Source organism: Pleurodeles waltl, chromosome 3_1 (genome assembly GCF_031143425.1).
Source record: "Pleurodeles waltl isolate 20211129_DDA chromosome 3_1, aPleWal1.hap1.20221129, whole genome shotgun sequence".
NCBI lineage: Eukaryota > Metazoa > Chordata > Amphibia > Caudata > Salamandridae > Pleurodeles > Pleurodeles waltl.
This window is the reverse complement of record NC_090440.1, coordinates 623,266,670-623,289,341: the sequence shown is the minus strand read 5'-3', so window position 1 is coordinate 623,289,341 and position 22,672 is coordinate 623,266,670. Positions and strand designations below refer to the sequence as shown.

Here is a 22,672-nt window from a genome sequence, read left to right as displayed (position 1 = left end):
ACATTTCTGGTTAAAAAAAAAAAGCAGAGGCGTTTCCAGCTAAAACTCAGGCTCCTTCCCTTTTCAGAATTGCCTTCATGTTTTGACCAAAGATGGTCGAAGTGATCCAAGCTGCTCAGACTATCTATCCTGGATTCAGTGTTAAAGATGGTTATGCTCCTTTGAGATCCAGTTGACCTTTCTGCATCGACATAAACATTTGGAAGACAGTCAGTGAAAAACATTTGCTGGTCCATCACCCACTCAGTAACAATATCAAGTGTTGTCACTTGTGTATGTCTAAATCCTCAGTCTCCCTTCTGTACGTAGTTGATATAAGGGTTTCTTAGAGTCTCCTATGTACATAGTTTACATAAGGGTTTCTTAGAGTCTCCTCTGTATGTAGATCACATATGGGTTTGTGATACACATTAAAGTGGAAAGTTAAGAAAGATAAACCCTGGCGGATTCCCCAGCCATGTCATGTTATGTTGTGTTGTGTTTAGTTATATGCAGGGTCACTGGAATTGTGCAGCACTGGAGGGCAAAAGTATGTGGCAGGGTTGAGCAAATTATGTGGCAAGAAAAGGCAAGCTATGTGGTATAAGGTGGAACATTTTGTTATGGCACTACTTCAATATTTTGTAATGTTTCCACTTATTGACACTGTAATTGTTTTATATTATGTAAACTGATGTTTTCAAATTTTCCTCGCAAATTTTCTTTCATAATTTGGCTTCTAATCACTGCCCTTCTCATTGTAACATAGGGATGTATCTGGGCGTAGCAGGTGTTTAATCCACAAGCTTTCCTGTACGTGCAAGCAATTCCTATGTTGTTCTGCAAGGATGGCTTTAATAGCAGTGGCAAGGTTTGAATCAAGCACAGTGATCCAATTAACTAATTGGCACATAGTTATCCTTATCAATGATGAGTGTTTGATTATAGGTCAACAATGTGAGCAGTGTTGAGTCTGGAATTCCACAATCTGAGTCAGTTTACCAAAGGATCTAATCTGCAATCGATCTGAACCTAATGGCAACCCAACAACCTCTCTTTTAAAAATCTCTTATCTCAGTCATTACATCAGCACTTACTCAACTCTTTTACACACTGTAAATTTTCATCACTCTGGGTCATTCAATTGATCAATCGAATATATTTGTCATCCTAATGCAGCATAGGTTCATTAATGTTTTTAACAGCACATCTATGCATCTCACACTTAGAATGCAAGATCTGTGCTAAGTTATTTGTTGACAGGATCCACATTACAGTTAAGAGCCCTGTTTAACTTCTGATTGCCTCACTTTATGAACTCCCACACGTTCTCTCTCTGCTAGCCCCTTGGTGACATCCTGAATGGTGCTTAGTAAGGTGAGGAGGGGCAATTGATGGGGTGTTGCCTTGCTCTGGTAATTCAGACAAAGAATCTTAAAAAAGAACACAGTGGGCTGTAACATAGGCACGAAGCAATGCGTTATTGTTGAGGTGAACAGATCCCTGTGAATAGGGTTTGGGAGTCCACACATCATCGACTAATAGCCCCTTCACTCACAGCATCTTGCTGCTGGATGACAGTCAATCATGGAATGGCTCTGGACACAAGACAAACACATAGGCAGTAAGGGGGAAAAGGGAGTAGGGAATGGAGGTAGGGGTTCCATCTTTATGCTGTTCTGGCTATGTGAGATGCATCTTTAGATACGCAGGTGGCACTGTAAATATGAGTTAGATCTGCTCACGATCAGGCCAAATTGGGCATTTCAGTCCAGGCCAACTCTTGTGTGACATGCAGTGGGAATTTGAGATAGTATTTGTACATTAATAGATTGCACTTTGCGACTCTAGCCTATACCTTCATATGGAGACAGTGCATTTGGTGCTATACATGTGCTTAGGGAGGATGCACTGGGCCCTTGAGCATCTGCACAGAGGGAGAATACATAGGGCATTTAAATTAATTTTCATATACGTGGAAGCTCAACTGGTTGTTTGAGTCGTGTCCTGTATATTATGAAGCTGCAGTGGAACATTGAGACTATACTTGAACATGTGCAAGTGTACTGTGAATCAGATTATATATTTGTGGGTGTACTGGGCATTTTTAGACAAACCTTTGAAGACTCAGGTGTGCAAATACGGCCCGAGCTGTCCATAGGGACGTTGCACTGGGCAGTTGATGCTCTGCATGAGATTAAAAAGGCGGTGATTAGTATATAAGGCTCTACCAAAACATTTTAGCCCATACCCGAGCTTATAAAGCTGCAATGTAAATATGCTGCTATACTTCTCCCTGTGACGGCTGTGAACTGTATTTGAGACTGTATTAGAGCATGTTTTAGCAAAGCTGTGCATGTGGCTGTATCAAGCCTATAGAGGCCGGGTTGTATGTTTGGTTCTGAGCATCAATATTTCTCTAGCACATTTCAAGATGAATAACAAAACATTCACTTCTGTAAGCAATGGCCCATCTGGATAGGAATATAGTATATATAAGAATTGTGTGTGAAACCTGGGCTGATTGCAGAAGCCCCCTAACCTTTTTCCCCAATTTTTCACTTATGCTGGTGCTTTTCTGGCTCTGATGGTGCCATGAGCACTGCAGAACAGCCCCGGGGCCTGTGCTATGATTAAAATGATTGTGCAATCAGACTAATTGTAATTGGCTGTGTCAACTTATCTATACGTCCCTAGTGGCATGGGCATGTAGGTTTAGGGATCCCAACATAGTTAGTGCACCCACTGCTGTGGTGCCCAGGATCATTTTAAAGGCAGGCCTGCCTTGCTGGATGTTTTTAGGTTAAAGTTAACCCCAAATTTGACTTTGGAATTAAAAGTACTTCCAAAGTCCTAATTTACTGTATTGTTACATGCAGGTCACCCCTAAAGTGTACCCTAAGTGTCTATAAGCAGGGACTTTATAAAATATGTTTTATAAGCCCTGGTGAGGGAAAAATAGCCAAATAATATGTGTCCCCCCATGGTAGTGAATGGGCTCCATAGGATAAGACTGGGAGACTGTTTTTAATTAATGAAGTGTCAAAATGAGCTAAATATTTAAAGTTTGGTGTCAAATTTATTGTTATAATAAATCCAATAACTACTTTCCATTGTTGAATGTAATATAACTAATCCATGGAAAGAGTTTTAGCACTCTACCTGAAAGTTGCCAACTTCAGCCCTGTAGTGCCCTTTTCTGATTGGCCAGGCTGCCTTGATGAGGCATGAAGTGGCCTGGACTGAACACAAAGGTAATGCCTGGGGGAGGAGAAATGCCTCAGCAGATGGTGAAGGAGGAGAGCAGCCAAACTGTATTTTAAAGGAGGGAAGGACATTTGGGTCAGCAAGTGGACCTCCCCCATTTCCAGCAGAACCAGACAGCCAGATGCCCCCTGATTAGATTAAGAGAGGGCCAGAAAGGGGTGTGTTATGGGAACTTACCCACACTAGTGGGTGGGCTCAGCCAGACATAACCTCTGAGATTTAATTTTTGCCATCTTAGATTTTGGGAGAATGTTGCTCCCTGGGATTGATTTTTGCCATACTTCCCAGGAAGTGGTCACTCAAGAGGGTGGTGGCCTGCACATGGTTGGTCAAGAGCCCCCCTGCTTTCCACCCCAGGAGCAAGGATAAAGTTGGCAGAGCTGCACCTCCACCTCAGATCCCGACAAGGAACAAGAAAAAAAAAGAAGGACTGCCTTGATGGACCCCTGACCTGCACCTGGACACTGCACTCTGAAGGACTGCACCAGCTGCACACTTGGGCTTCACCACTAAAAGGACTTTGCCTATCTTCTACTGCTTCAAGAAGTGTCTTCCTATTTGCTACATGTAGAAAATAGCTGACCAGAGTCCCCTTGCATCAAGTCCTGAAGAAACTGACCATTGGTCATTTTTGGATTAGAGCCAGGTGTATTCTGGGAGTTGGAGTCCTAACCCTCAAGGAGCAACTCAGAGCTTCTGGAACCTTGGGTGAGTTGTGGACTCCTAAAGGACCTTCAAGGACCCTCTGGAAGAAGATCCAGACGTTTGGAGCAACTTTGGAAAAAAGCTCCATAAGTGGACCGACCCAACGTCGTGAGTCAAGCTTAATTATGTCAACTGCGACCCGGCCTGACTTGCAGGTTCATCCCGCTGAAAAGCTCCAGCACACCAGATTTCCAGGATTTCACCATGGCTTGTGGCAAGGCAATGTGATGACATTAACTCGAAATCGACTTGCTGTGGAGAGTCCTCCAACATCAGAGAGAAAAAGCTCCAATAAAGTTTCTAAATCCGAACATAAAAAGTTAACTGAGGCTCTCCCCGCAGCATATCTGAAGAGGGCTCCAGGGAGGTCGGCTTCAATTTCGTCCCGGATGAAGATTTTCATCATGAAAAATCGTCTAAGTCTGAACGTAGAATTGTCTAAGTGCGAGGCATATCCGAAGAGGGCTCCAAGGAGGTTGAATCCAACTTGCGACTTTGTCTCAGTGAAGAAAATCTTCAAGAAAAAGACTAAGTCCAAAGGTTAAACTTTGACCAAGGCCCCTCACCTGCTATAGCGGAGTGGGGCTCCATCGCGGTTGGCCTCAAACTTTGAGTTTGCCCCAGTCGATTGTGACCAGATGTCCAGATTGGCACTTTTAGTTTCTATGCGCTTAAAAGCATTTAATCTTAACAAATGTATATCTCCTGCTCCCATTATTGGATTATTGTTGTTTTAGTGTCATTTTGAAGTTAAAACTATAATCTATTTTTATAAATTGGTGTTGGATTTTTATTGTGTTTTACTTATTTACTGTTTTGTGATGTTTAAATGCTTTACACACCTGTCTCCTAAATTAAGCCTAACTGCTCGTAGCCAAGATACCTAGGGTTGAGCTGGGATTAATTTAATGAGACCTGAATGGACCTAGTGGGGTTTGTGGCTTATTGTTAAGTGTAGGTACTTATCTGCCCTTACCAATAATCCAGTGTCCAACAAACGGTAATTGTAATTGCATTTATATAGCACATACTGCCCCTAACAAAGTACAGAAAAGCTTTATACCAGCATCAAGCTGCTCCAAAGGTTAGTGATTAGTCCTGTATTGTCAGTCTTGTGTGCCCAAGCAAACCACCCAATGCCTCAAGATTCATTATTGTGGATTAAATATGAGTTATTTGTGATTATTTGTAGGGGTGGGAGTATATGGCAAATGGGCATGCCTGGTGGGATCTATAGGTGAGCTGGAGAAAGTCACATATTGTTAGGTTTCAGGGGTATGAAATTCAGAGAAGAGGTTGTGATCTTATAAATGGTTTGAGAGTGGTTTGCAAAAGTAGAAAATGGAAATTAAGACAAACATACAAATGGCAGAATAGGTTGTGCTCAGGCAGAGAAGGCATGCAGGGGATGAAAGGGAAGGAAGGGGCAATGTGAAAGAAAAAGAAGAGACAACAATAAGAAGTTTTGAGTAAAGGTCAGTTTTTCATGCCAGATTTTAGGGTCATACGGGATTTTATTGTGCAATAGAATGCGATATGAGAATGCAAAATTGTAGAAAGAATACAATTGCAATACTATAACCTACCCTTTCTAGTCCAACAGTTGAGTTTAAATAACAATGGAACCAAAACACAATTGACTTCAGCAAAGAAAGGGAACAGTAGAAAACAAAGTTACAAGATCACAATGTAAAGGACTGAAAACTAAATAATTATTATTTATTGGATAGAAAACACAAACATTTTCTCAAAAAGCATTCATTTTGACACTAAACATAGGAAGCAACAGTCACAAAAGCCACACACGTGCCAGGCAATGAGAGAATGTACGGAACCGTTAAGACTTCAGAGCCTTTCAGGAGGGACGGTGCTTTTTAATGCCCAACAAATTAATAAGTAGATAGTGCCAGACTTTGGCCACTAAAACCCATATGGATCCACTTTACAAAGGAATGTGAATTATCAACCCAGAGACTATAGAATGATGTGCAAGCTGCATCATTAATAAACTACTGGACTGTAGAAAAAGAGGTCACATTGTCTCTGGACAAGTTATGTTAACACATTTCCAAAGCTCGCTGTTACCCATAGGGTTCCAGGTTGTCTACTCCTGGAATAAAATGAGAACGATTTACATTCAAGGAAGTACGAATCAAGCGTCAGCCCTTTTCTGAAGGCAATTTGATTTGTTTCAAATTATGGTGCAGTATATGCAAACTGTTTCCCACAAATCGAAAATCAACACCTTCCAAATTAATATATGCATCAGGATCCTTAAAATAATTACCACCACCAGAATCAGCAATTCAAATCATTGCTTGCCACACCATTTGGAAGATGTTATGCTATTTCGTTTGATATTTCATTGGATAAACCTTGACTCTCTTCAAATCGCGGGCGGCAGCTAGTTTCAGCATTTATGATTATGCTGATTGAAAAACGACCTCCATCTTTGATCATAATTATGAAATAAAAGATAATAAATAAAAAATTCTCCAAACCACGAAAAGATTTGCTCACATCATATTTACAGTAGTAATAAAATCTGCTGCAACAAACTGGGAAAATTACAGAAAAATAAATCATCACACTTAAATTTGAAATGTATTTCTCTTACAACTCCCTCCGAAAAACATTTTTGTTCATACACCAAGAATACATTGTTGTAAAGGAATGGTATTGAAAAAATGCTTTACTCCAAGAGATTGAATACTTATCATCCATTGTAGTGAGGTCACATTAAATGGGTTGGGCTCATATTTTACCGCATAAGCTGAACAAACTTTAACTTTCTACCCCTTTCTCCTCGACATCCACCTATTTTCACGCTTATTTAAAAAAAAACGCGAAGACTAAGAGGAGAACTAATTTAAATTTGACCCCTTCCTGTTTCGAATTAAATAAAATTATCTGTTGCCTGGAGAATGACATATGGGTCTAGGACTGAAAGAGAAGCCATAGGAAAGGAAGAGTTGGTGTGCACACATATGGGTGGGAAAAGAGAACTGGAAATTCTAGGTACGTCTATGTGCTACCTGAGACTGAAATTCATTATCATTTGGGATAGGATGGAGCTGGTCCAAATGAATACACAAATTATCAGTGCATTCATCTTAGATGCCTCGTAGATCTTGAGTGAGTTTGGGGGATGACTCTAATGGAGGCGTAAACATTGATCAGATTTGTGACTTGTGTGGTAGTGTTACACCCCCCAACCCCAATTTTCCTGTTATAACTTTCATCAAGTTATGCATGCCAATATTTATTGATGGGGAAATGTGAGGAAAATGTGATACATGGGAACATCGGTGCAAAAAGCCCATAAATACAGGTATTTACCGCGTTTGGCAAATACTGAGGCATGGCCACTCCCCGTTTAAGGGCTGTGAAGTCTTTAAGAATATTTCATTGTTGCCTTTAAGCAAAACAGAGAATACGTAGAATAAGCTAATTTGAAAAAACAAGCACAGAAACCATAGAACTGCTTCGCCATCATTTGGAGATGCAGGTGAATTCTACATGGTTTTATTTGTTCGCCTGGTCATGTGATAGTCTGGTTAGACGGAATCCCTAGAGAAGGAAATTGTAATCCAGAGAGTGTGCCCAAACACTGGTTGTAGAGAGACCGACCCAAACCACAGGGGCTTCCGCTTATTCAGGGATCTGCCATGAGACCGGTGGAGACTACATCCACCATCTGATGCCCACCTGCATTAGAGCGCCGGGAACTGCGTCAAGCCTTTTTCCTATTTATATTTTGACAAATATGTGACTAAATGAAACAGACATGGAGTGCAAGTCTTCTCATGTAGTTAATACGTGAATATTAGCCGTGGCATTTAACTTTATTGATGGACTCCACCTTTCTCGCTCCCCAGGAACTGCACTAGGTGGCATTGAAATCTGCCCCCGGTTGGCCCACAAGGTTTCTTTCGCTACCAGTGTATTTTTTTTAAAAAAAATTAACACGTCGACTGCTGCTCTTTTTAGTTCCTTTGTATAAAATGGAGAATGTTTCAGGAAGGGAGGCTGCACAGCGGCCCATTACTTAAAACCCTAAACCTCTCTACTGCAATCAATGCAGTAAGTAGGGAGAGAAAATTAACTGTCAAAGTAAAATTACAAGCAAATAAATAAGCACGGAAACCAATAATACATGGCCGGGGGCAAGGATCTGACTCCGTACACTGTGAGTACAATCCATTAGGGCCCCTGACTGCACGGGAGCAGGCCAATAACTCACGCTGGCATTTAATTAACCACTAAAAGAGATGTTGCTACACTTTCACTAATCCTCGGCCATTCTGCTTTACAACAGATCTGTTCCTTTCATTCTGCTACTGTCCTGACTGTCTGGCTTACAAGTGCAGATATTTAAAGTGTGAAAAAAGATGGAGAATTTAGCATGAAACTTATTTTCTTTAAAATAACAGGCATCCAATATACAAAAGCTTACTGACCAAACTACACCCCTGAACAAATTGGGTTTGCATTTGTCCAAATTTATTGCACATTTTGTAGTCTGAGAATGAGGATACACTGTCTCAAATTTCAGAACTTATTTGAGGTGGTTGCTTTTCAAGTGACCTTCTTGGGCTGCTCTCCAGACACAGCCTTTGTGTAACCTGATGCTTCTCACAGCAGGGTACACTGGGGGTTCTCAAAACAGGAGCACTCACAACACAGGCATAATAAAAGGTAAGGTTTCTACAGCTAGCTGTTATGAGCCCCTCTGAAGCACAATTCTGGGGTAGACAAAACAGCAGACATCTCCTAGAAACTTGCTCACCTACCACAACAGAATATGCAGACATACACCTCAACCCTACCATCAACTAAATGGCAGTATCAGGAATAACTAATAAGAAGCCTCTTACTAGCAAAAGTCCTAACTGAATTTCTAAAGGAAGCCCTACCTCCATCCTCCTCACTACCAGTGCCTGGATCTCCACCCTTCTGTCACAGGAATGCAGGCAATACACCTCCAATAGTCACTACCGGGATGCTGATGTCATCCTCTATCTTTCGCTGTGGCTAACAAGGGTCATCCTACTATCTTCAATACTCAGACTCACACAAATACACAGCCTTGATACTGCACATGTGTTGTACAAACATTACACCTGCACATATTTGACATACATGCAGGATGTTGGCACAAGGTTCTGGGCATTCACATAACTGCAGAACGTTACACAAAAGGGGACTGCAGGATACACTCTGTTAGAACGAAAAGGTATAGTCACACTTTCCTTTCCACCATGGTATTCGAACACCATCCCCTTATATTCTATACCCAGGACAGGGACACTAGTCCCCAGTCCACCAAGAAAGCATGTATAGTGTGCTCCTCCAGGTCACAGGACAAGTCCAGGACCACACATCATCAGCCAATGGCCTAAGCCTCTGCTTTTGTGAGTGTATGCTGTGCCAAAATAAAAGTCAGCATAACAGATACCCAAGACCAGGGCCAGCTTTAGCACTGGTGGCGCCCTGTGAAACAGTCCTTTTTTTTCACCCCCACCCCATTACCACCCTCCTCAGATTCCCTCACTACCACCCAGCAAATGTGCCCCTCATCTCTCCATAGCCCCCCTTTCACATACATTAATTTGTTTTAAAGCACTAGTAAAGGGTAGCTTTACTAATCCTCTCTGCTAGCCACATTAAGTATAGTTCTGTTCTTTACAGCAGGCATCTTAACCCCCTACACTACTTTATGGCAAGTCAAAGCTGCAGCTAGACAAAACTCCCTTCTCTCTCCCTAGCAGGAACATTAATCACAAGATGTACCATGACATTTTAATTGCTTCCTGAAGGCTAGACACAGAAGGAACTTTTCGGCAAGTGCTTTTAAATCGCAAGTTTCATAAGTTATTGCTGAACACAGCGCCCCCCTGAGGTCAACGCTCCGCCAATCCAGGTCAGCACCCGGTACAGCTGCACCGCTCGCACCACCCTAAAGCCGGCACTGCCTAGGACGATGGCACTCAGGGCAAAGGAGCACACCCATCTACCATTCACTGGATATTGCCATCCCAACTTTTATCATGTGCCTAGTGTACCTGATTGGCATAGTTCCATGCCAGGAAATCTCAGCAGGCTGAAAGCATAGAGACCAGGGTAATAAGGTCAGCGGCAAACACTTTCACCCTCTTCAGGCGCCAGGGTTGGTTTCAATGTGGAGGTATTTACACAGCTCCTTTTGCATTGTTAGACACAGCACAGTGGTTCCCTGAAAGGTTTCACAGCTCTTGGCCCCATGGGCCCCACACAGGAGACATGCATGTTTGGTCAGTCATCTTTAAGGGAGTCCAGCATTGCTCAGCGTGTGCTGCAAAGCTCTATACCCTACGATGATTTCTGTTGACTTCTATTAAACTTCTATGAAAGACACAGGGTTGTGTGTTGTTTATGATAGTATCAATACAAGTACAAATATCACATATCAAGAGCCTGTTCACCTGTGTTAATAAAGCTGCAAACTTGTTACTTTGAGAGACTAGTGCTGGCTTTGCTCTGGCTTTACCATCTCTATATAGAGCACGCATAAACATACACACTCCACTTCCATGTCTCTCTTTTTCTCTCTTACATTTGACTGATCCCTGACACAGAGCTGAGTTTCAATCTCAACTTCTGTCACACTCAAAGACCGTGTTAAGACTCCGATAGACCAATTGTTAAAAACAAAATAACAGAAAAAAACAAGCTTCGAGTCATTGAAAATTACTCTTTGGTTTCTCTTTGGTCTAACACCCTCGGTCCTTTCCCTACTCTGAAATTATGTGTAAAAAGTATTGGAATTAAATTAGATAGCACTAATTCAAAACCATCATGCAGCTCTAATTGAAAGTCTTCCCTGCATCAGATATCCAATGTCTAAATCACTGCTTGCACATCATCCAGATGGATGTAACACACGTATCTGAAGCTCAACGCACCAAAATAAAATTAATGGTATTTGCCAAGAACAAGAAACAATACAAACCTGACTCAGTGGGATGAACCATGATAGCTTGGGTTCACCCTGGTCACCAACTTCACCATAAAGGAGCATACTGCCAAAATTCAAAACACAAAACTTCCAGATATTTTGCACCCTGCTCAATATTATCAGAAGGGGCTGGGGCAATCAGGATAATTAACGTATCAAGAAAATTCCCACTAAACATTACACAAATTCAATGATGGGTTAAACAGCCACACTTGACTTTCAAAACAAAAAAACAGGATCAGAATCAGAAGAGCGCAACTAAATGTACAATTTTTTTTTTATTTCATATTCAGAAAACTCCAATATTAAAATAACACAAAAGACCCTATAGGTGCCCGCACAAAGAGATTCACATTAAGCAATCACACATTCCTTCTAAAAAACATTAACACAATACACATAGCACCATTTAAATACCAAATTAGGGAAGTAACCCCAATAAAATCATGACTCAAATAGGAAGGAGAAACACCACACACTCCTTGTGTTTAAATATTATGACCCACTCCACTCTTGATAGTAACTCTGCAATGCTCCACGGGGTTTTTATTCTGTCTACGTTTCTCCCCACTCCAGTCAATTCAAGAGACCATACTCAGCACTTTGTAAGGGCTATGCATTTATAAGGTACTGTAAAAGAACAGAGTAATACATTATTTCCAAAGCTCTCTTTGACCTCCCAAGTATCAATATTTCAATTCATTGTTTGAGTACCTACAACACTCAACAAACATACATTGAATTCTGATGTATATAGAATTCGAAGTTGAGACCATACTTTCCAAGGAACTAATCCCACCTATTTCAGGCATAATACCAACCATTTAATACATTAAGTAATCATCATATTATCATTCCTTTGTAATATATAAATATGTTATATATTTCTGCAATCCCAACAGAAATTATTGATTGTGAAACGAACCAAATCATACATATTATCATTGCACAACATATTTCCCACATATTGGTTAATCAAAATCAATAGACATTTGGCTACCGTGATTGTCACAGAACAAGTCCGACCTATATCAGGTAGTTAATTATCATGTTAGCATTTCTTAATTACATTTCAGAAATTCAATTTTTTTCCAATCTCAACAAAACGTAATAACATTAATTCCAACTATATTTCAAGTATTAGTATCATAAAACATGTTTTCCACAAATAGTATAATCAAGAAGCAGTAAATATTTGACAACCAACAATGACCATGAATCCAAATTTTTTATATAATTTAAATGAACAAAGAAAAAGAAGGGGACAGTGAAAAAACAGCCTTTACCAAGGATCATAGCAAAACATCTATCCAATTACTGCACATGCGGCTTCATATTTCAGCTTTTCAAGGCTCACTAATTTCTACCGCACTGCTGCACTCAACCTAAATTAGAAAGAAAGAGAAAAACTAGTGTGAAAATAATAATAAATAAAGCTAAGTATAAAACAACCATAATTCCGTCATCCAGACCATAGATTTCTCTTCCAATGATATTGTCCTATCATACAAGCACAGCCAGGTGTCTGTCTCCATATGTACTGTGTTTCTAACAGGGCCGGCTTTGGTCCCCGGTGCTACAGTCTTGTTTTGGCCCCCCACCCCCAGGAATCTCCTTCTTATCAAATCCCACTCAACCACCCTTCAAAGAATGACCCTCATCTCTTCATAGTCCCTCTCTGACATGCATTTAATTTTTTAGAGCACTACTCATAGTTCAATCAGAGGTCTGTTCTTTCCAGCCGGCACATTAATACTCTGTGCTACTTAATGATGAGTCAAAACTGCCACTACACAAAGTTCTGATGTCATTCCAGCAGGAACATTAATCACCAGAGATATTTTGACATTTTTAGTGCTGCCTGAAACTGCTGGACACACAAGGTGTTCTGCAGCAAATGCTTTTTAACCCATAAATTATTTTTAAACACAGCACCCCTGCTAAGGTCAGTGTCAGGTGTGGCTGCACTGGTCTCACCCCCCTAGGCGGGCCTTAGTTTCCAAACTGCTACTACCACTCTGAAACAAACGCCTTAAAAATGTAGTACATGGAAGTAAAACTTCAAATGTATATTTTTAATAAACTGATATATATATATATACACATACTGTATATGACATCTAATTAACAGGTGCTTCACAGATTCATGCAACAACAGGATCATGAATGGAATGCTTAAGTCAATCTTAACTACTGGCAATCGCTTGGTGTCACATTCTAATCCATCATATTTCACGCAACTTCTGTTTGGGTGAAGCCATATGGAAATCAGTCTTGGGCCCTGCTTCAATGGGAGCAGTAGAGCCCCAACTTCCAGGCCAGGTCCTCCCTGGACCAGAATACAAGCAAACCAGAGCTAGTTTCAACAGTTCTTAAATTGTAAATAAAAATGTGCTCTCCTTTAAAACACGCGGCTGTAGCAATTAAATGTCTGGTCACTGAATTCTGAGGCAGCATAAACCTAAAGCCATCTCAGGTCTTTTTAATCTATTTACAGCCACTCCCCGCCCCTTCAGCTCACTCTTGCAGATTTCTGCTTTCTCCCTTTGTGACGCTTTTTCATTTTTCTCTTCCTCCTTCTTTCCCATGTGTGCCTTTTGCTTGCAGTAAATGCCTTATGCAGAAAAATAACTGCCGGCCCTGAAAAATTTGTGGCAATGCCTCCCCATCTTCAACCACTGGCTCAAATTAAGCACTAGGTTTCACCCTGATTAGGGCACATCAACCAGGTATAGCTTGGTTCCAGTGGCACAGTGAGCACAGGATCAATGTCAAGGCAAACCTGCCGCACCTAGGGCATCAACTGGAACAAAAACAAGGTGATGGGTGGAACGCTTGAATCAGTGTCAGTCACTGGAAACTGCTTGGACATCTTAGCTAATGGCAACTGCTTGAGCCGCATCCCAATTGACCATTTTTCTCCCACCATGCCACCTCAGAGTGTGAGCTCAGGCATATGTAAATCAGTCTTGACCCTGCTATTCTCAGAGTACCTATGACGTTCAAAGATTGAAGTTGGGGAATATTTATGTAAAGACCAATAATATCAGGATTTACCAAAAGATTTGTCTCTCTATTAAAAATAAAATCTTCAATATCACGAATTGCCATCATACTATCCCTCACATAAGATTGTGCACATTGATCCATGGGTTTTACAATAATGTATAATGGCTTTACAATTGATTGGCAGCCTACTCCAATAGATTGCCCTGGGGTGAAGCCACATCTTTATCGATCTTCAGAAGCATATCCATAGTTGTATTCTGTACACCTGGATTTTTTAAGAAGGAATCTTCTTTTTGGCTGATGCACCCTTCTTCATTAGTATGGTCAGTCAAAATAAAACAGCCTGATATGGCTCTCTCTTCTCAGGAAAGTGAAACCGTTTCTTCCTAAAAGCAACTTCAGAATGACTATTCAGGTCCTCATATGCTCACATCTGGTCAGGGGTAAAACGTTGCTTCATGGCATCTCAGACTACACACTAGACAGCACGTCTCATCCAGAGCCTATTTAAATATGATTAGATTAACCCCATCCTGATGGAACTCCATTGATTTCCCTTGCTGGCCCTCACCCTCTTCAAATCCAGCTGCATCATTTACAAAGTTATCATGAGCAGTGCCCCGCTTATATTCTAGATGAGCTACTTCTGACTGTTTTAGGGAAACCCGAAGCCAGGACACCATCAAACTCAGACAAATAAGTGTAAAAAAAAGGGTAGCAGGCCTTTTCTATCTATGTACAAACGACCTACAAAAACATTCCATTCTTTATCAGTATAGGAAGAATTGAGACAACTCGTTAAAGAACACCACATCACAATTCATTCACAGCCCACAGCCCCACTACCTCTTCCATCACTCTTTGATTCTATTCATATCTGAGCTGGGATGGGGTGGCGCTCTACTGCGATTTGCCTAGGATCACACAATAGAAGTGCCACATGCATAAATACACCATGGCCTTAATTGCTTGAAAGTAGAATTGGGCACTTACAGCAGTCACATGGTAAATACTTGATTACTATAATTCTCTTTATTTTGGGATATACATTTATATTAAATAGGAAGGGCTTTCTCCTCCTTGCCCCCACGCCTCTGGAATGGTCTTCAACTAGACTTTAAAAAAACACATCAGACCTTTTTTCGAAAAAAATAAATAAAATGAAGTCCTTTTTTTCTTTTTGCTACCATTTTTCTAGACTTACTGTCTTCTATTGCCAGGAGCCCTAGTGGTGTCTGTTGCACTCTAGAAGTACCTCTTACCATAACATGACAGACTATCTTTTGGGCAGCCCTGCAAGTATTTCAGTGAAAGGTTCAGTCTGACATATCTCATAGCTCTGCACACTTTCAGCCCAAGCACAAGCATTCACCCCCAGTCACAAAGACCTAGGTTTAATCCATAGTTCTTTTGCCCACCACGCCACCCAAGTTTGGACCCAGCCATGGTGAAACCCTGAAACCGGCCCCAAGATGCTTGTTTCCGGTCCAGGGAGGACCTGGCGTGGCAGTTCCGGCTGGACTGTTACCATGGGGAACAGGGTCAAGACTGATTTGTATGGCTGGGTCCAAATTGGGATGTCATGGAGGGCAAAAAAAAACGATGGATTAAACCTAGGTCTTTGTGACTGGGGGTGAATGCTTGCATTGTGCAGAATTCCGTCCATCATCTGGTCTTTTCGCATCTGACGACGTGCACGGCACTGGTTCTGGGCAGGGCCAGGCAGGCCATTTTCTGCACCATGTTCCAAAAATAGTTCAGTTCTATTTGCTGCTGTTTCCTATTACTTTTATGAAGCGGGCCAGCCATGTGCCTTTGTTACAAATCTATAATAAAAAGCACTGGATGTGGCAGAGTTGTGTGCGCGGCACGGACATGCACAGTGGCCTGAGGAGAAGGGGAGCCCAAAAGCTTAAAGTGAAGCACAGTAGACAAGAAAGGGCTGGATAAAGAGACTGAAGAACTGACATTTAGAGAAGTAGTGAAAGGAACAAAAAATGTGTGCGTGTGTGTGTGAAAGAAACCAAGTGTCAGAGACCGTGAGAGTGTGTTCATAGAGTTAAAGGCAGAAAAACAGGCTCAGAGAGAAGATAAAGGCTGTAAGGGACAAACAAAGATAGGCATTATAGAGGTGTGGCGAGGCGGATAGAGTGAGCTGAGTAAAAGATGGAGCAAGCAGTGACTGGCACTGCACAGTGAGTGATGTGCAGCAATAGCTTAAGAGAGAAGGGGCAATGAATGTAAAATAAAGAGACAATGAGAGGATCAGACAGAAAGAGTGGAAAAGTCAAAAGATAAGATGCAGACGAAGAAAGTAAAACAGAGGAATAAAGTAAAACAGAGGAAGCAAGTAGGGAACATTAGAAGAGTGAAGGAATTAAATCAAGATTGATTGGCATTGAAAGAGAAGTAACATAATTACGGAGTAAATGAGAGACGTATACACAGAATGAGAGAGCGGTTCACAGTCAGAGGCAGAGATGCTGTAAGTGTGAAAGAGTTATAGAGAAATAATGAAACCGCAATAGGGAGACAGAGAATTGAGAGACTGGAACAATGTTTACAAGATTGATCGAGAGAGGCAGAGTGAAATGTATAAAGTCAGTTAGAAACAAAGAAAAAGCCAAAGACAGTGAAAGAGGGAGAGACAGGCAGTGGCTCCCACAAAATCTCAGTTTATTGAACATCCTGTGAGTGACATTAAAAACCCACCATCAATCTGTCCCTAACCTTAAAAATGATGTTGAACTATCATTTGGGGTGCACATAGACGTATCATACAACTATCAGGAAGCAAGGCGGAAGGTATTGGTTACCGCTTGGAACTTAGGGAGTGCGGAGGAACATGGTGTCAAATCTGCTTGTGCTGAGCCTTACCCATGAAATGAAACCTGGCAGTTCCTGTGGAGTGGCAGGCTGTCTGGACTGAGGGTTCGCTTATGTAAAGAATGAACTACGCAACACCATCTCAGCTCCGAACTACATTTGCCAGTGGGCCATGAATCTCATGTAGCCTGGTGACGCGGCAAAAATGTTTCCATGAGGCCCACTGTGGTTTTGACAATAGTGATACAATGTTGATGCAGCCAGGACCTGGTTATGGAGATCTGAGATTTTCTTTGCTAAAGATCAGTTGATTTCTTGGATTGTACTGAATGCTATTTGGAACACCGAGAATTATATTAAAGAAGTGTTTTGGAAGCTGTGCTTGTAATGGGAACAAACGTTTAACTACTGAACATTAACATGACCCCTCGTGAGTCTATTGGTTTGTTGCACTTTCAGGTGAAGGTTTCCTGTGGCAGAGCAGTAAGGACTATCAAGCCAGGTTTAAGATTTCCTATTATGCATTCCTCGGGAGGGCTACGCTATTAGAGGTCCATTTCGTTTACACAAATTGCTACAGAGGGAATAGCACAAAATGTAATATGTGTTAATCACTTTGCAGTTTTAGATGTTTCAAGTAAAAACTATAACTCAGTTTCCGTAGAGACTGCATAGCAACAGTGCAACATTTATGGCAGGTTACTAAGACTATTGATTTGCCTTCAGATAGCTACTACAGCCTTCAGATATCACTGAGCAGCATAAATTACGAATCAGAGTGGTGGAGCCCAGTGCCACTATTTTCACTCTCATCCAATTCCTCTTTACTTCTTTTTACCACGAGCTCTAACATTCCTGTGTAGCTGGTCAATGATGGAGACAATGAGCGATGGAAGAGGCATCACTCCCATTGGATTCTAGGCACAAGGTTAGTGCATCCTAACAGATTGCCTAACCCATATTGCCATCCAAGTCAAGGAATGATTTCAGACACCAGTATGTCTTAGATTTTAGAAGTTAGAACTAAATTGCAACACGTCAATTTAGTGAAATCAGAAACTAAGAAACTATATGCGGAGATAACTGCAAAATGACATGGCAGTTGTAAGATGTTAAAGTTAGGGAAAAAAGTTATAAATCAAGTGCCCATGTCCACATATTCTACGAACTCTGATTCATGGGCATTACCACCTACCTGGAGAGATGCCAAGGGTTTTGCACATTCCTATTCTGGGGTGATTCCAATTAGAGCCTTAGCACCTCTAGAAAGGATCTATGCAGATCTAAAGAAGTTAGCATTATTTTCTAATCAAATTAAGGTACATGCTTTATGCAAACCTGTAATGTTTCCTGATGACCAAGCAAAGACAACATTTTTGCCATATTTGAGTGAGGCAAATTAGAATAATCTGTTGTTAGAGAGAAATGGCCCTTTGCTTTATCTTTTTTCTATGTTGTTTAAGCAGGTAAGGACATTGCTTCAAATTACACACTCTCTCTTTATACAGTCAAATGCTAAAAATAGGACCAGCAAGATTTACTAAGTTACATTACCACATTAAAACGTGTGATTTTCAGATCACGTTTGCCTGAAGCAAATGAAGGGCATCTTTATTCTATCAATGGCTGCAAAGCAAATTGAAGGATGCCTTGACACAGATGGTTAACCATCCTGCTAAATGTGATGAACTGATATAGTTAGTGGTATAGCTGGATCTTCAATTGGCTGAATGTGTTTAGAAAAGACCTAAGTCTTAGTGATTCAGTGTAGGAAAGTGCTTATTTCGACATGGTCACTCCCAACTTTTTGCCTGGTTTCTGGTGCAATTTCGACTGAAAGGGCACTGGGTTCTTGCTAACCAGGTTCCCAGTGCCAGATCTCTATGCCCAAAACTGCACAGTTGTGTTCCCCAATTGACAAAACTTTTAGCAGCCTCTGTAAGTCACTCACAAATGGAAAATATGGCTCGGGTACTAAAGAGGGTCCCCAAGGGCTGCAGCACAAATTGTGCCACCCTAGGAGACCCCTCACCAAGCACATGACAGGCTGCCATTGCAGGCTGTGTGTCTTGATGCAAAAAAAGTGAAAACATGACATGACACACAGCCTTTGTGCCATGCCCCCTCACACTGTATGACATATATGTAAGTCACCCCTCTATCAGGCCATACAGCCCCTCTAGCAGGCCTTACAGCCCCACAGCAAGATGCATTATATTACATATGAAGGCATATCTACAAGACCAGATATGCCAATACTATGTCTTTGTTGATTCTTCGACATAGTAAGTGACCAGGGAAGCCATTTTAAATACAAGTGCTGGACACTGATCAATTCAAGTTTCCCAGCTACATGATGGATTCAGTGAAGATAGGGATGTTTGCTTTTAAACTTCTCATATTGGTGAGTCCACACTGATGCCGGTATTTGATTCACCAATAAATACATCTAGAGGGCACCCAAGAGCTTCCCCCTAAAAAACCTATTAACTACTAATATGTTAACCGATTGGTTCTGACCAGTTCAGCCACTCAAGGTGAAAGCCAGCACACTCTGGAGCCTGAGACAAAGGCCTGCACTGGGCAGGGGTGTTAGCACCTCCTCCAGGCAGGATGGATATTCCAGGGCAGGGAGCATCAAAGGCCTAGCCACCTTTGTAATGCGATCCAGGTCTCTCCAAATGGCAGAGATGACCATCTCTCCTGTCCTGACCCCACTTTTGGTAGCTGAACAGGCAGGAAAATTCAGCAGAATAGATGTTCCCACTTCATGCCAATCACACCCCCAAGATGGATGAGCTGAAGTAAATGCCAGTTTTTACATTCCTCCATCTTGGTTTGGAAGGAATTAGGCCACTAGGGTCAGGGTTATACCCACTTCCCAATGGAAGGGGTCAAAGAAAGGGTGCAGTTACCCTGGCACCTGAAGTCACCTCTGCACCTGAGGTAAAACAGACTAGCAGTGCCAACCAGGGTCTCCAGATGTCCTGAGTCAGAGTCCATTGTGGTTTCACCCCTTCTGGACTCCCTGAAGTGGCCTGCAGCCTCTGCACGCAGGCCCACTCTCCTACAGCTTCTGTGGTGAGAGAAACCTGACACCTACAGCAACCACTGCACCCGTTGCCTGCGACAGCAGCTGAAATTAACCCCTGGTGTCAACGACATCCCCCCCAGCTATCCTGAGCTCGAGTCCACTGTGGGTTCACCCCTTCTGTACTCCCAGATGACGCCTGCAGCCTCAGACCACGATTCCCTCAACTGCGAGTGCTCCCGGACACAGAAACCCAATGCCAAAGGATACCCCTGCATCTGTTGTCCCTGGGCCTTGGTGAAGAGGACCAAAGTTGCACCCACATCCCCAAATACCCCACGTTTGCGACCTACCTGTTGGGTGTCCCCGACTGACTCCCCCAGCCAGAGACTGCTGCCTAAATCCACAGACACCAAGCCCCATTAAAATACATTGGGCACCCAATGTTATACTGCACTGCTGAACCCAGCTGCCCCAGTGCTCCCCTGAGTGACCGTTTGGTGTGGTCCTGACCCTTGCCCAGCAGTTACCTTAAGTTTTAAAGATTAGTCCCTTAGTAGTTATGAAGTGCTTGTTTGCTGAATGTGTTTTCCTTCATTGGTTAACATTAAAGAATTCTGAAATTGTACTGTGTTGATTGTTTGCAAGTGTAAAGTATTTAATTTTAAAAGTGTACTTACCTGATAAAGTTATTGGGTTCAAAATATAAAAAGAAGTGTTATTTTTCTAAATTGGTCTCAGGTTTATTCTTGGAGTGTGTCGCATTTAATGCCTCTATGAGTGCAACAAATGCTTAGCACTGCCCTCTGATAAGTTTAACTTCTCGCCCACACTACTGCAAAATAGAGTGTTAGTACTGTATACTTTTGCCTCTGCAAACCGATTGGGGATCCACTGGACTCTCTGCAAGATGCACTCCTTTTTAGTGCATCATTAGAGAGCCAGCTTTCTACATTCAGCCGAAGGTAGAATAGAGTGGAGTTACTGAGATTTCTGAGTCAATGCAATTAGGCACTATCAACGGTCCCATATCTCAAAAAGAGAAAGAAGACATTTACATGGCTAGGGTTTGTACTATAGAAAGTCATCTTTTTTCAAAGATTGTAAAAGTAAAATGAGGATCATGAAAGTCAAACCTCAGTAAAACAGTCTAGCAATATGCCACAGCCAGCGGAAACAATGGAAGGATCTGTTGTGTTAAATGAAGAGTTTAAGTCAGTTCCTAAAGGAGCAGTGATTTCTATGCAGTCAGCTGGGGCATACAGGATGATTCCTATGAAGTTAATTTTGTTACAGTGTCAGAAGAAAGTGATTAAGGGAATTATATTAATATTTTGTTTGCTCGATTCTTACAGAACCCCACAATAATGAAAAAGATTCCTGGAGGTGTTAAGGCAGTGAATAGTTTTAATTTATGCTCAGAGTTAATAAGGTTTCATACATGCATGACCTGCTTGCTCTCTTTTTGAAATCATCATGAAAGGATTAATTTTGATTTGATCAATACTCCTCAGTTTAAGGTAATCTTTGCAATGCCAAAATTGACTGAACATAATCCTCATATTTATTAGGCAGCAAGGACAGTTTAATTGAAGTAATGTTATTGACACATTGGGGGTTATTCTAACTTTGGAGGAGGTGTTAATCCGTCCCAAAAGTGACTGAAAAGTGACGGATTTACCACCAGCCGTATTACGAGTCCATTATATCCTATGGAACTCGTAATACGGCTGGTGGTATATCCGTCACTTTACCGTCACTTTTGGGACGGATTAACACTCCTCCAAAGTTAGAATAACCCCCATTATTCTTTACTTTCATGTCAATCTAGAGAGTCATCCTTCTAAAGTTCCCACAGACATTGGTATTTTGCCAGCTATGGATTATGCTATTTAGCTCCTTGTAATGAAGAGTTTAGTGATGTATTTGATAAGTAGAAGAAACAATTGCGACCTCCACGTAGACATTATAATTTTAAGATTGATTTGGAACGTGGTGCACAAATACCTTATATTTGAATCGATGAGCTTACTGAATCAGGCACGGAATATCTTAAACTGTACCTAGATGAAAATCTGGCTAATGGGTTTACTTCAACCTTGCAGTCTTCTGCTGCTTTTCTATTATTTTGTATTTCCAAAAAAGGGCTGAGCTGACAACATGTATAACTAAACAGTCCTCAACTGAATCACATTGCAGAATTATTATTCCTTCCGTTAATACCAGTCTTGTTAGGGAAGATTGAAAGCATAAACATATTCCTAAAATTAAATCTCAAAAGGGCTTACCATCTGATCAAGGTCCTTGAGGGTGACAAATGAAAATCATCATTCTGTACTAAATTTGGTTTGTTCGAATAGCAGGTCCTACCTGTGGATTCTAAAGTGCCCTTGCAGCATTTCAATATTTCATTGATGAAGTAGAGAAGATTTGTGGATCTGTTATGTATTTTTTTATATGATATGATGACTCTTAAGATTTCACATATTAAGGCCCTATTGCAGTTGTTACGAGATCACTCTCTTCTCACTAAGAGTGTGTGAAATTCTAGTACTTTGCTTTGGCATAATTATGCGAACTTTTGCCATAGTTAAGGAAATGCAAATCTGTCATTCTGTGCTATATTTTAGCATGAGATGGGTCCTCTCAATCATTGTTGTGACTATAGTGCATTTTGAGCTACAAAACAATTGTTCCAAAAAAATCATGCTGAATAATTGCTGCTTGTGTTCTGTTGTTAACATGCATGGCACATTTACAGTACATATTTACCACAAACAGCACTAAGTGGTGTAATGACATAATTTTGGAAATTTAGTTTGACAAGCTTAATGTGACATTCACAAAATTGTACCATT

General features: G+C 41.3%; 1 protein-coding gene across 8 annotated transcripts in view; it reads right to left on the bottom strand.

The window, feature by feature from the left end:
* TSPAN4 (tetraspanin 4) overlaps positions 1-22,672 on the bottom strand; it is a 2,368,794-nt gene that overhangs the window by 1,341,617 nt on the left and 1,004,505 nt on the right. Inside the window, exon 1 of one of the 8 annotated variants that reach the window (XM_069223122.1) lies at positions 12,235-12,258. The exons of the other annotated variants lie outside the window; for them this stretch is intronic. The gene's annotated coding sequence lies outside the window, so the exon portion shown is untranslated. Of the gene's footprint in view, positions 1-12,234; positions 12,259-22,672 lie in introns of those variants that run through there. 8 annotated transcript variants of the gene reach the window in all.